The sequence below is a fragment of the Charadrius vociferus genome, unplaced genomic scaffold (genome assembly GCF_000708025.1).
Source record: "Charadrius vociferus isolate BGI_N301 unplaced genomic scaffold, ASM70802v2 scaffold282, whole genome shotgun sequence".
NCBI classification, from domain to species: Eukaryota; Metazoa; Chordata; class Aves; order Charadriiformes; family Charadriidae; genus Charadrius; species Charadrius vociferus.
Genome location: NW_009647731.1, coordinates 9401235 through 9415441, shown reverse-complemented (window position 1 = coordinate 9415441; position 14207 = coordinate 9401235).

The window sequence follows — 14207 nt, the reverse complement described above, 5'->3', positions numbered from 1 at the left end:
AAAGTTCAGTGGTGTTCCCTATCTCTGTGTGGGTTGCAGGGCAGGGTGTGCGAGGGGACGGCTTGCTGTGCTGGACGGCTGCTTGGCACTGCTGTAATGGAAGAAGGACTGTCTTGACTCTATAGGGCCCCTCAAGTTTCCAAATCTGAGTGACACTGTTGCAGTTAGGATTGAAGAGAGGAGAGAAGAATAAATGAAGAATGATTTTTTTTTTTTTTTTTTCCCCTGCCTGGAAGGGAGTGTATGTGTTAAGAGAAATAATCCTTCAAGAACATGGAGACCTGCTCCTGTGGAACAGGAGATATTAGAAATACCTGAAATATCCATGAAATTTGCGTGCCTGGCAAAGTGGAGCCCTGGTCCATGGCTTGCTCTATAGGTACTATGAGACTTGTGCTACGTCTTTTCACACCATGAGTAGCCTGTGGTGGTGCAGTGCAATTTGAGCAGGGAACGTTGGTGTCTGCTAAACTTCTTAGCTGAAACCTGCAGGTGCACATAGAGCATTGATGAGAGTCTCCAGTTACCTTTTGTTCCTTTCAGGTGTCCCTGGCTTGCTTGGGCTTCTGAAGGGGTTGTGGATTTGGGTGGATATAGGTGCAGCATGTAGGGTTAGTTAGAGTTTCTGTGAGGTTACTTGTAAGAGATTCTGGGGGGTCTGTGTGAGAAAGTAGGGATTTTTTTCCCATTTTCCCAGGGAAACCTGCCTTGGGACAAACCAGAGTTCATTCCCCTACAACCACCTTCTGCTGCTCCCCTCCCTTTTTGGAGAAGTCCTTTTTTCCTCCCCAGCTCCACTATGGTTAATAATTTTCAGTATTATTTCTTTATTTCCAGGGGAAGGAATTCAACAGGGATATCTTCCAGTCCTCAGTGACAGAGATTTTGTAAGGAATGAACGGGCTCTTGGTGCTTTTAATAGTAACATTGATGACCATCTTATAAATAGTAGGGCTTCACTCTGCTCCTCCAGGAAGACCTGTCAGATCCGAGCCTGGAAATCTTTTCCTGTAAAAGCTTGTTATTTATATTCTAACTTACTTTTCCTTGCTAAGGATGCAACAGACTTCAGAAAGGATGGTGGCAGGCATGGTGAAGTTGCCCTGCTGAGATGTGCACATCCCATGAGATGTATTCTTAATGCTTTGGCCTTGAGCTTGCTCCCAGACTTGTGTGTCCACAGTGCTGCGCTGGCTGCAGCTCCTGGGTCTGACCGCTCTGTGGTGCCTGGTGTCAGGGTGATGGGCTGGGCTGCCTTGCAGCCCCTCACTCAGCCAGGGCTGGGGTCTATCATGTGTCCCTTCCCTGCCCCATGATGTGGAGCTCTGCCTTGTTGCAGGAGTGAGGAGGAGGAAGTTAGACCTGAGTGAAATTGGATGGGTCAGGGAGCTGGCCCTATCTGGACAACCTCCACCTTTGCAGGTATGGCTTGTGTACTGTAGGTGTCAGGTTGTGTCTCCGTGGTGTCTGCAGTTTGGGGCTGGACCAACTGGGCACCATGAGCACAGCCAGCTGGTGGACAATCAGCTTCCCGGGTGGCTCAGTTTGCTTAGAAACCAACCTTGCAGGCTGCCACAGTGCACGCTGATTGCCTGGTGAATCTGTGGCACAAGGAGAAATTGCCACCATGAGGGACTTGACAAGTCATGGAAGGAAAGGTCTAAGAAGTGTGTGTGAAAGGAGAGATCCTGTATTTTGTGAGTCCAGACCAACTCCCTTTAGACGCAACAAACTCGCATTCATTTAAATGGAATCTGGATTGGCCCTTAGTAAATGAGATCATGAAACTCAGCTTTTAACCCCCTTTTAATGAAATGTGAGGCAAAACCGAAGCTTTTGTTTATTTGCTGTGATGGAGCCTCACTATTGGTGGGGTCCCGGAGACAGAGCGCCAGGCACTTAACTTGAAAATGACTTCACTGCAATAATGTCATTACGTTTTATTGACCAAGCATTTCCACAAGTGGTGAAAGGGGATTATTGGGAAATTGGGATGAATGTGCATTATGTCACTTTTGAATCATATCCTGTACGCAGGGAAGATGTGAGCCCCGATTAAGTAACCCACCAGGCAGAGGGGGTTTGTCTGTGGTAGCTGAACTACTGCACGCATGGGAGCTGAGGGCTGCCGTGATGAAAGGTTTTAGTGGGAAACTACAAAGCCATATTAGAGGAAATGCTTTCAAAGTATCTAAATCAAGATGTATGGGATTTTATTTCTGCCTGTGTTGCATACCCCTGAGTTCTTTTTGGCCAACAGATAGTCATTAGACAAAGCTGTATTTCTTTGCAATTTACTTATTGCAGGGCTGTGACTTAACTGCTAAGAGAATAATATTTTTCCTCATATGTAACTTATAATTTGTTGGATGTGCATTCAGCTCCTGTCATGGATTAAACTTCCAGAGAGGTGTGCCACTGCTCTCCAGGCACTTACAGCCTTCAAATGGCTGTTGAGCACAGCCAGACGCAAAGCGTTAGCACAATTGCTTGCAAAGGCCTTTTCTCTTGCATCCACACTCAGCTAGGAAATGAAATACAAGATCACTGTGACTTCAATAAAACATGCTGTCAGCAAGACGTGGGACTTACCTGGAAGCTAAATTCCATTTACAGGTGGCAGCGGAGTACACTTTATGTGGGTTTTTTCCCTCAAGAATCAGTTTCTGTGATTGATTGCATTTGTGTTATGTGAATCTTGTTTCCATTTCTGGCATTTTTATAAGGCTTATGAAAGTGAGAGTTATTAAACTGGGAGGTTTAGGAGAATGGTTTTCAGGCAGAAACAATAAGACTGGAAAGGATTTCCTGTGTTTGTTAATATCCAGCTGGGCTTGGGTCTTTAGGTCCTAATACTCTGCATTGGAGGCTATTACAGAGCTTGTTGCTCATAGGAGAGTCTTTTGGTATATGTGTCTAAATGTACCAAAATATTTCTCATCAAAACCACCTAAATGTCTTTTCCCACACTTTTGTGATTTTGGTTGTGCTGAATATGCCCAACTTCAGTGATTCTTATACGCAAAAATTCCTGGTACAATCATCGTAAGACATATGTCTTGGTCCTCCAAAACTAGTGAAACAACCAGTTTGAGGATCTAAGGCAGAGTTCGAGGCCAGAGCAGAGAGTCTGTGGAGGAGTAGCCTTGCAGTAGGTAATGCTGGGTTTCTCATTTCAACGAAATTTCTCATTCAGTGCCAGAAGTGATTCTCTTGGATGTTGTCATTGCAAAGGAGTAACATGTTCTCATCTTCATTTAGAGCTGGTAAAGCAGAGGCACATACCTCCCAGTGACTCTTTTTGGGGAGGAAAAGAGTACGACTGGAAATCAAGTCCCTTTTATTGAGATACTTAGAATATGGGTTAAATGTCATGCTTTAGATAGTGCGAATAGAGCTAAGGGTTAGTAAGACGATTGGTTTTCTTCTCACAGGTCATGGTTAATAAATAGCTTCGTGGACCTGTTTCTTTCTGCACTTAATCTCCTCCTTGAGATGAGTAGTGATCTGCTCCCCCTGCCCAACATGAGCTGTCCCCGGGCAATGTGGCAGTGGAGTGCTCCACGCCTGTGTCAGCCTCTGTTTCCTGCCCGGGTCTTGCCCATCTCTTCGTCTGTCATGGCCACTGGCCTTGGGTGAGCGCAGTGTTTGTGTTTGGCTCGCAAGGGCGCCCATTGCCAAACAGTTTGTGCAGCCTAATCCATGTTTGTGGCAGGAAGTCACACATCTCCCAAAGTGACATTTCATCTAATCCATTTCTGGGTTTAAGCAGATTATCAATTTCTTTCACTGAGTTTCTGTTTTTGGAGAAATAAAAAGAGTTTCATAGAGGAGTTTGCAGCTAAGATTTGTGTGTGTGTGTATACACTGAGGATTTATTTATTGGACTTCTAACCATAAACAGTTTAATGTTTTTGAATTACTACTGCTCAGTCTCATTTAGTTTGGTTGTGACCTTGAGCCATACGTTTCCAGGGCTCTTGCTAATGGACCTTTTAAATGATGACAATGAAATACACCAGGCCCTTTGATAAGGGGACCGTTGCTACATTGTGTATTATTTTAATGTTATTCTACAAAATAACCATTATAATATCGTTATTATTTTTTAACTCTGGTTTTATTTTGTCACACCAACATTACAACAATCTACATCTAAAATATTTCCTCATTTGTGCAAAGCACATTTCTCTGCCAGGGGTAATGAAATGACCAAGCAGTGACCCTCATTTTTATGTTTCTCCTACTGTGAAGAGGAATTGAAGATGAAATGTAGAAGCTAATAGCTGTGCAGCCCCAGTGAATCTAGCAAACCTAAAGAGCCCAGCCATGGGATACATTTAAATATTAAAGCAGTTTTTACGTGCTCTAAACAATATTTGATGCAGCTCTCAGTATGCTTTAATCTGGCTAAATGGTTATTGTATTATGTGTCCTAGCTGTAAAACTGTCTAGCTCTTTTGTGGCCAGGATGCTTCTCCCCACTGCAATTTAGATTAGATATGGAGAAACATAAAGGACCATTCTCAAAAATGTATCTTGTACAGGTTAATCCTGCATGGAGCAGGGTGCTTAGAAACCATTCACGTTTATTTAATACTTTCTTCCCGATGCGCATTGTGACAATTGTTTGTAGGGTAGGGAGGGTGTTGGTTTTTCGAGGGGAAAAAATAAGAGGAACTTGACACAGTTCAGTCATATAGGCAGAGTGGCATCTGACAAGGTGCTTGGTGTCTTACCTTTGCCTGGGTACAGTGGGAGTTCTGTGTTTGCATATTTGAAATGTTTTCTTGCTGATTTCATTGCTGAATGTGAGAAAATACCTTTTTTTTTTTTTTTCCCAGTGAGATTCTTCTGTTTCCCAATGACAGTTTTTTGGGGTGCAGGAGCTCCTGTTGTGCCGATGCTCAGTGCTCAGGGCTGCCGGGATGCAGCAGTGCCCTTGGTGAGGGTGCAGCTTGCCGGCTCCCGCCAAGCAACAGCAAAATGTTGGAGCCGAGGCAGGAAAGATGAGGCAGGAAAACCTTGACTGGTGCCTTTTTCTTGATTGCTGGCTTGTGTAGAAACAAACGAACACATCTTAATTTCCTCTATGCCTCAGTCCATTTTGGCTGGCACATCTGCTTTGGAAAGAAAAATGCTTGCTAGAAGTTGGCTGCTTCAGCTGACGAAGCATCTCCAGGTAGAGGCATCAGACTAGAAGTTGTCAGCATGCATCAGGACTGCAACTGAATTTCCTGCAGGTCTGTGTCTTTTGTGGGGGTTATTCAAGCCTTAAAAAGGCACAGATGGAATTTTTCCTGGTTTTGCAGCCTTCCTAACAGAGCTCTCCGGTGTCCATTCACGACTGAGCTCAGGTTGTATTGTTTTCCCAAGAGGCAACAATAATTTCTTGCCTCCTTTCTAGCTGCTTAATTCACGTTCACGAGATGTGCAGGAGTCCCTTTGCCACTGCTCTCTCTCCCAAATATGGTTAAAATAGGTTAGTGACCTCAAAAGTTAAAAGAATGCATATAAAACCTTTTGATTCCTTATTTCTTTAGGAAAATAGGCTAAATGTGGAGAATATATGCATTCTGCTTTTTTCCTCCTAATTATTCTAATAAAAAAACCACCACCAATTCCCCTCATCCCCCTCCTACCCCTGAAGAAAAAATCCAACCCCCAGTAGCATGGTTGTAGTAGTAATAAGGGGACAAAGCATTTGGTAACCTCTGGGAATGGCGTTTCGGAATTATCTTGAAGTCTTCAAATTACTTTAGTGATCTCCTTTGAATCCCAAGTGGGCAGTGATCCATATTGTAAACCCTTCACACGTAATTTGACACAATTAGCAAATTCTGCTTCTGAGACCATCTTGTGACTTGTGCTGAAAGCGTTTCCTACAGAGGAGCTGTGGGCTGTCTGGGTCCGGGCGGAGGTAAATGAATCAGCCGTGGGGGAAAGCTGATACTGTCCAGCTTACCCAGGGCCAGGATGATGTTGATTAAAGAAAGTCTAGTTTATCCACTGACAAAGGAAATGTTTCCCTGTTTATGTTCCAAAAATAAAGCAGAACATTGCACACAACTCCAGTGCAGGTCTTTTCTGGACTCTGAGTTACTTTTGGTCTAACCTGTTTTCCTTAAACAAAGTGATTTCCCCATTCCTGTAACTGACCTTCCTACCACCAAGTCGAATGATCTTTGTCAGTATGACTCTTTTATGATCTTGCTAATGAACTTTCCGTTTTATGCTTCTTGTCTGATTAGTAATGCCAGAGATTTAACCAAGCAGAGATAATTCATTAGTCTGAGCCATAGCGCTAAGGGCACGGTGTCAGACCCTCCCTTCCCGCTCTGTGCGCTCCATTAGTTTCTCTGTGCTCTGAGATCTCCTCCATTTTTTTTTCTGAGGCAAAATGCAGAATTCTTCGCCTACTGCAGATTCTTTATGCATTGGTCATTCTTGACTCATTGACAGTGAAATTCATAGGATCGTTTTGGAAACGCTTAGGCTATGATTTTTTTTTTTAATTCATATTAAGTTTCATGCAGATCAGTGGAAACAAAAACATTCATAGACTCTGACTTGCAGTTTAAAAAGATAAGTGATTAATTGCAGTTTGTGGATGCAGCTATGATTATTTATGCTACAGTTCCTTTCCTTTTTGATGTTGTTTTAATTTGCAGCCCTTAATATTCAGAAATGAAATATTTAATCTGTTACTAAGTGTTGAAGTCAGTGTACTGTAGAGAAGGAGGGAGATTTCTATGAGAATGACTCTGTGCATGACTCAGTGTGTTGGTTTGATCTTGTGCTTCTTGTCTGCTGATCTCAGGGGGTTGTCTCCTTTCTAGAGGCGATTTCTGGGATTGGGAAGTAGATGCTCAACAGGCTAATGTACATGCATGCTGCTGCCACGTCTGCACTGGGTAAGTGGGATTTCAAGAGTTTCACTGTTGCTTGGCCACACTCTTTAGCAGGTTGTACCAATTCCACATCAGAAACCTGGTTCTGCCAAACAGGTACGTTGGTGAATAGGCTGCAGCTGGTATGGTGGGGAATCACCCGACAGAGGGATTAAAACCATGAAAGGATAGTTCTTCCTACCTCCAGTGGCAGAGCAGGTTCTTAGGGTGAAGCTGGCTACAGCAGGGAGAAGAGCTGGGGGAAAGGAGGAGGGACTCACTGAAGAAGAAAGTCATGTGCAAGAGGAGTGGGAGTAATTTTAAGGATACCTTAAGTGTGGGGAAGATCTGTAGACCACTATTATTTGGATGGTATGGATAATACCATTCATATATACTCATATGGATTGCATCACTTTTTTAGGCGAAAGCAATGCTTCCCCTTTTTCACTTCACGCTGCTCACAAGAAGTGTGTCTGCTGTTGCAGAGTGGCTGGTGTTGCAGAAAAGAAGCTTAAGCTTCTGGGATATGTAGGAAAGAGATCAAGGGCTGGGACCTTTGGCAATGGGGCTTCTTCCTTCTGGAAAGGGAAGCAGAACTGGACTTTGTACCAACTCTACCAGAAAGGCTGGAGTTAGAGCAAGTGGGACCTTGCAGGGAGTAAATGTAGATGTGGGCACGGGAGTCCTCTGTGTTAGAACCTGCAGCAACAGCCAGGTGAGTTTTTGGCTGGAAAATCTCTACTGAGGCAGTTTGGCTGCTCTAGTACCTTTCTTTAGACCTTTCTATTAGCTTTTGCCCAATTTCATAATCACTGCAGATTGGGTAGATTCACTAGATTCACTCAAGTAGTTCTGCCAATGATGATTTTAAAGTTATTTCGTCGTAAGCAGTGGGTGCAAACCTGTATTCCTTGTCTACCCACACCTACCAGAAAAAGCAGTCACCATTAATCTGTCAGTGACATGGTCATTGCAGAGGACAAAGAGACTTGGGAGATTCTGCACACAATGCCATGTGATTATTAGCTCAGTGAAAGTTATATGTTTTGCAGAATGGACAATATTAAAAATGTCTCTTACTGCTGGTTTTCCTTCTCGTGCACAGCATGCAGGTGTTAGCGGGACATGCCAGACAGTGCACGTCAGGATCTCTTTGTGATTATTTCCCCACTGCCTAACATGTGCCCTTCTCACTTATACTGCTGTTGCTACAGAGGGTAGGCAGGCTCTAATTAAAGACAAGGAGGGATGGATCTGCATATGTTGCCTGTGTTTGGGGACTGTCTGGCTCAGAGGAGTAATAATTGGCTACAGGGCCTTTCACCTCTATGGCATGGCTTTGAATGCAGATCAGCTTAGTGACTTTTAATGTCATTACCATGTGACAGCTGTTTTCTGTGTGAAATTAGCTGGTAGTTTGAGTGCTCTTTCTACAGGAAGCCAATAGCAATAATTACCACGTCAAATGGTGCTATTAGCACCCTTTAAAAATATATATAATTTGGAGTTTAATGAATATGCTTCAAGTATACATATCGACATGTGTTGTAACAACATTGAAATCAATATAAATTCACTTAGCTCCATAGTTAAGTCTATGTATAGAATTATATGCTGGAGGTAAGTACTTGGGATACAGTAAGATATAGCAGTAGCATCTAACTGGAGGACCCTAACAGCTTTCCGAAACTACTTTGGTGCTTCCATTATTATATAGGGCATGTAAGCTCATAGTGCACTTAAAGCTAGAATATGTGACTATCCCCTAAATGTGTAAAAATCACAGTGAAAAAGCAGCATCAACAGAAAAGGTCAAGGTAGTTCAGGGAAAAGTCCTTCTTGATAAATGACTCCCATTTCCATGGTGAGAGCTGTAAGGAGAGATATCTCTTATTAGACCAGCTGATACAGCTGAATGAAACAGATAACCTTTTGGCACACGGACTCTTGTTTTTTCTGTGCCAGCCCTAGATTAAGGCAGCAGACCGGCTTTTATTAAAAACTTCTTGTACTTTGCCAGCTGTAACTGGTTTGTCTTGAGAGGTATGGTACGTGTCCTCCTGATTTACACCATCCATGCTGGTGGCTGTGGTCTGAACTGCAGCCATTTACAGAATGAAGTTTTGCTGCTTGTTCTGTGGGGAAAAAACAGTCCTGCAAGAGACAGCAAGGAAAAGTGTTGTGGCTGAAGATTGACCTCAAATTCTTTGCCTGTGTCCTCTGATGCCTTTTGGAGTTCTGTTCTCCATTGCAACCCTAACAGTAGCAGTAATAGAGCTGTGAACTGTTGCCTCGTTCCCTTACCTGGGAAGGTAAATAAGAGGCTGGGAATGTTGACTAAATGTATTTGTGCTGTAGAGCAATAGCTCATCAACGCTAAAACCTCCTGTGGAAAAGTGTTTTTTTTTTAAAAAAAGAGCTTTTTGTTGCATGTTCCTCCTGGACCGTAGAGACAAACATCTCCAGCAGAAGAACCCATAGTTTTGCAGGTCACTGGTGGGGTGGGAAACCTGTGTCTGTGTTACTGCTGTTCCTTGGTTGGTATCTTATCATATTTATGCAACTAACAACAGATCCAACAAAAGAGGCATGCTGAGAAAGACATTGTCTCACCCCACTGAGGGATGAAAAGGAATATCAGACATCTTGACATTTTTCATAATATGGAATTCTTTTCTGCCAGCAAGTCCTCTTCAAGGTGATGAAGGGAAATGTTCTCAGCATGCCTGTTCCTGGCTTATGATCTCTGTAGATTTTCTGTTTGATTCTGTAGATTTGCATGGAATCCCTTCTTCCTCAAAATCTTGTAATACCTATATACTCATACATGATTACGGTAACTTGCTCTCCTCAGGGTGCAAATGATTAAAACCCCTATAATTCTGCAGTCCCCCATAAGACATGTAGCCCCTCCTACTAGGTAATGAAACCATTATTCACTAAAAAAATTAAACACGCAAGTCTCTGAAGGTCTTTTATAAACAGATAAGGTGTTATCTGTCAGGGAGGAGAGCCTCCAGGCTATCACAGAAGAGCATAATTTACATAAAGTGAAGGATGTTCCTAGGATCCTGGGAAGACACAGCAATACAGACTATCTTACTTTAAAACACAAGAAGAGTTTCTTCTCAGGCCCTGTTTCTTGGGGGTCTCCACAGAGTGTGTTTAGAATAGGTTATAGACATATACCTGTCAGAAGTGCCAGTGATGACCACCTAAAGCCCCCTCCAGACCTCTCTCCTATGATTCTGTGGTAGGTTCATGCCTGGGCAAGCACAGGAGCTGATCTCAGCTAAAGGAGATGGAAATGTTGCCTAATGTGGGATTACACTGCAAGGATAATTCATTGGTGAATTTGTGGCTATGGATCTCCTAGTGGAAGACTATAGAACAGATTTCAGACAACTTCTTATTGAACGAACCCACCCTATCGCTAAGGGGCTTTCTTGTTCTGCCACTCTTCACTCTCTGCTCCTGGGATCCTTTCTGCACTGTGACTCCAACTGCAGGCTAGAAGGGAAAAGCTTCAGCAACATGAGTGGCGGTAAAACAAATTGGGACTACTTGGTTAGTCCTTCGTACTGCTAGCTGCTGCTGCGATCCCTATACTGCAGCGCGTTTGGGCCTTTTGTTCTTTATAAAGCCGTGTTGACAGGGGCTCCGAAATAGAGGTGTGCAGGAGATGTAGTAGGCTGAGAAATGTTGAGCTGTAGTATTGACCCGGGCTTCAAAATGTCTAATTTTACAGGTGAAGTACTTGATGTGGGGGTCATGAATAGAGGGGTGTTTGGTCATTTAGCAACGAGGAGCGGAAGCAGTCTTGTGTGTGGGATAATTTAGTGACAGGAATGGGAGGAAGAAACCCAGGGATGTGTGTTACTTGAACAGATACACCATGTCTCACTGGGACAGTGGTCTTTTTTCATTACTGCATCATGAAAGAAGCAGCCGGTCCTACTCCAGATGTGTTTTATACCTTCATCACAAACCTCTTTCTGCGTGAAAAGCAATTCCCTCACAAATGGCCCTTCATTAGCTGTGAGGTCACGTCAGAAACAATCATCAGTGTATTGCTGATGTGGCCAACGCATCTTGTGAACTCTTTGACCCTAGCAGTCAGCAGGATTTCTTTATGTGAAGCACTAATATGAAAAGCATTAGCATTAATGAAAGAGCTCTCGACCTGGTTGCTGTAAGGGGTCAGCAGAAGTTTACAGGCACCTTTGCCTGACGTTCCTATTATGCCTGGCAGTTTGACTCTCCTCTTGTTTTTCACAGACTCTGATTAATAATATAATTCTCAAATTCTGCTACAGCCTGTCAATATAGAAGGAATCCAGCAAATCTGGAAGCCACCCCAAGTGCAAGCCATCACCCATTTTGAGACTGGCCTGTCTGCTCACATTCACTCATTTATGGTGTTGCATCAACTGACTACTGGAAAGCTGGAAAGCAAGAAAGGGGCTAGAGCAGATGAATCGCAGAGTCACAGAATAGTAGAGGCTGGAAGGGACCACTGGAGATCATCTTGTCCAACCCCCCTGCCAAAGCAGGTTCATCTAGAGCAAGTTGCAGAAGATCACATCCAAGCAGGTTTTGAATATTGCCAGAGAAGGAGACTCCACCTCTCTGAAGACTTTGGAGAATTTTTTTTTTTTTTTTTTTCAGAAACATTAGCCTCATGCTTCTCTTGACCTGGTTAAGAATCTCCTCCATGGATAGGACAATAGTTTCCCAACATCTTTTGACCCATTACATTCTTCCCAGAGGATGCAATGATAGATGTTGAAGGACCTGAACAGTCCTTAGTCATTAGAAAGAGCATTTGAAAGGATGCCAACAAATGGTGGAAGCAGAAGCCCTTTCTATGAATGCCTTTTTCTTTAAAATTAAAAGTTACTGTTAAAATATATGACTGTAAACACCAACCTGATTTTTACTTAAAAATCTAGTTTGCACTTGGATCAAAGAACAAATGAATGTTGTGTATAGGTAGACAATACAGCATACTGAATCACGCATAGAGTAATAGTGTACATTAACTACAGAACTTGAATTGCAGGATGTTTTTTTTCAGAACCCCAGAAACATTCAGGCACTACTTGAGCACTCCAGCTCTTCCCTGTGCTCATGGGGATGGCAAAGAGGAGTCCCACATTCTCGTGGCCGGGAGCTAAAGGCTTGGTGGCCCTTCAGTGATCTCATAGCTTACTGAGCAGAGGAGAGGACTAGAAACCCTGGGAGTGAATGGCAAACCAGTTTCACTTGCAGGATGAGCTACCTGTGTCTATAAAGCTGTGGGTAAATGTAAATTGGAGTTTTGCGGCTGTTTGGAACTGCAGGTTCTGGTCTTCACAGCAGCAGCTGAGCATATTATGTTTTGTTTCTGGCACTTGCCTTATTCCAACTCCAGCTTTGATTCACAGCACTGCTAAGCAGTTGTGAGTGGAAGAGCTATCTGTGACTGTTTTGTCAGCCTTGCAGAAGCGGTGGGATGTGTATCGGTACGAACAATGACTGTGGCAGTCCCAAGACAATAGTATTTTTTTTTTTTCTTGTCTGGAGAGCTTTCCTAGCTGTCTGGCATCTCACGGAGCTGGTTATGTTTCAGAGGGGAAAAAAAAGGTGTGGATGCTTGGCTGAGCTATGGGGCTAAAAGTTCATTTCAAAACAAATGGTATTTCAGCTGTCTGACTTTTTGTAGGAGATATTTACTTACTGCAGAAAGGTGATGGTATCAGCTAGTGTGAATTTTCAGTGTTCTTAACAACATGCTTTACTTTGGGAATAATTTACTTAATTAGGTCTGTCTGTTAATTTTTCTTGCCCAATTAAGCTTTTTCTTTCACTTTATTAGGGTAGCCAAATCCCAGCTCTGTTGAAGACATGGGGCAGTTTAGAGAGATGGTGATTTCTGCTCACAGGTCAGCCCTGTGATGGGGTTGACAGCATCTGTGTCTGGCCTGGAGTCCAGGCTCTTCTGTATGACGAGTATGGGATTGATACATGTGCCTTCATCATCTCAAAGTCTGCACTTGCATTCAGCCTACGGGAGCTGCAGACCTTCCAGGACCATGTAGAGCAGTATGGAAAGGTTGAACAACTAATGGTCGGAGGTGGGAATGCAGAAATGGCAGCGACTTTGGCTCTTTGGTCCTTGTGATCCAGAGTGTCATCAGATCCCACCATAGAGAAACAGAAGAGGCGGCCTGGAGAGAGGTGTGGAATATTTCACGCTCCGGTTTGGGTAAACATTAGCTTCTGTGGGAGTTGCTTTATTTCTGGAATTGTTATGCTTGATTTGTCTTGCTGGTTTTAAATATTTGTACAAGTGACTAGAGCTATGCAAACTGTGCCTGAAGGGAACGTGAAACAGAGGATAAGAATTAACTGGAGGTACCAAAATTAGTCAGTATCCTAACTAAAAATATTACAAGGTAAAATGAAGAAATGTGGTAGAAGCACGAGGAAGTAATTACTTTCTTCTGACCCGTGGAAGTGAACGTTCAGGGAATGTATTAGTCTGACAGGGAGGCTAGTGGTGAAAGCCTATGTTTAAATAGGTTTATAATTTACAATGTCTTTAAAAGCACTCGTTTATTTGTGTTTAGACATACCAGTAGGTTGGGAGATCGCTTGTAAAGTTACTGCTCAGACATGTTGGCTTCTGATGCCATTTTTGTTGTCAATATTTACCTTGATTTCCTTTTAGTAAAGATTTATAAAATATATGGTAACATTGAACAGCTGTGCAGATATGATCAATACCTGTCCTGTTACCCACCGCTTGAGCAGCACCGCAAATACTCATTGCATCACAAGAGGCAGTGGAGTTTAATAATCACTCCTACAGTGGACAAGTTTGGGCAGTGTTGCAAGGATTAGAAATATCTAATCCTGGGACATGCCGCCTTACCAAACACACAGTTTCCTATCTTACATATCAAATGGCAGGATTACATTTACAAGTGTAATAACTCCATGTGAAAAGAAGTGGATGTCTTTTAAATGAATTGATTCCTTCCTGTCAGCTGCTGTAGTAGAAGACAATGCTTATTAAGAAAAATATAATACTGCCAAATGGAAAATCCTGAAAACCAGAGATCTCTTGATATGCAGAGAATAGCAGTAGTTGCAAATACGAATAGCTACTTAGAATGCAAGTACACTGGGGTCTGCCTGAGCTAAAAAAATGGTTTATTATTGCTGCTGCCTTAACAGCTGGTTAAAAACAACTCAGCTGACAGTATTAATGGCATAAACCCATTAGAATGAGAGAGAAATGAGGGAATAGGTTTCCTCTAATGGCATTGT